Genomic DNA, 1,162 nt, shown 5'->3' with positions numbered 1-1,162 from the left:
AAAAAAAAAAAAAGGACCTGCTGCTTCAGCCGGCTACACGTCCTGTCGGTCAGGCCAACGTTGCAGTGCTTCTTGGAGAGCAGCGCAGCAGCTGAGCTCGGATTGGTCAGATTGGAAACTGGGGCAGGCTGTGTTGCTATGTTCATGGTATATTGCTCAGTTTCAGCTGGATCTGTGACTGATAGGCTCTCCTCAGCAGTGCCTGATGATGGGAGGAATTTCCCACCTCTTTTTATTTGTTAGTCTGTTCTGTTTGTTGTCATTTTATTTTTTGTTTGGGTTCGTTGGTTTTTCTCTGTTGTCGTTTTCAGAACAAGCATCGCCAGGATGGGAGACTGCTCTGTAGTGCGTATCCCTCTGCTGCAGGCTTTCCTGGCAACACTGTTTTGAAACAGCAGATATTTTTTAACAATGTCCAACACATTTCCCCCCCTCAGCAGCTGTGAATACGAGCCACTTAGGGTCAACTCAGCCTATCAGTGTTGTTTGCGGCGACGTGTTGTGCAGGTTGGTATTATTGTACAGCACAAACGGACAAAGTTGGGACAAGCTCACACTTTGTAATTTCCTTTAAAACCGAAACATCATCAAATTACAGGCAACTCGTTTCGAATGCATCAACTTAACACCAGTTCCTTTTTAACGGCTTTGAGAATCTGTAATGTCACTCTTTGTTATTTCAAAAAGTAATCATCCAGGGGGGGTCTCGCGCGCTGTCATGTATCGAGATGAGAGAGACTCTAATTTTTACAATTGATATTGGTTATCGAACACCCCGGTAAAAGTTACAAACCCTCTGTTGCAAAAATGTAGATTGTACATTGATTTTCATTATACAGTTGAGTGTTTCAAGGATGCTCTTCAAAACCACAGGTGCTCTCTCCCGTCTGGAGGAGCGAGGTGTTGTTTTGCGCAACGTCTGCACAGTCGGCTGCATTCTCCAGCTCTTTGACTGCTCATGAGACTACTGTTGCCCAGTCAGACACTGTTCATCAGCATTATCCTTTGTTCATTTACCTACTAGTACCCGATCGATTCGAACCTAAACATTCACTAGTTTACGTGAAACGTACTAATGGAAAACCAAATTATTTTTTATATCAAATGGACACGCCCACAAAAAGACTCTCTGTGGTCGAAATTGATGTCTCAACGTGTGAGC

The sequence above is a fragment of the Sinocyclocheilus grahami genome, unplaced genomic scaffold (assembly GCF_001515645.1).
Source record: "Sinocyclocheilus grahami isolate Dianchi unplaced genomic scaffold, SAMN03320097.WGS_v1.1 scaffold19298.1, whole genome shotgun sequence".
NCBI classification, from domain to species: domain Eukaryota; kingdom Metazoa; phylum Chordata; class Actinopteri; order Cypriniformes; family Cyprinidae; genus Sinocyclocheilus; species Sinocyclocheilus grahami.
The sequence above is the reverse complement of the archived record's forward strand: the minus strand, read 5'-3'. Positions refer to the sequence as shown.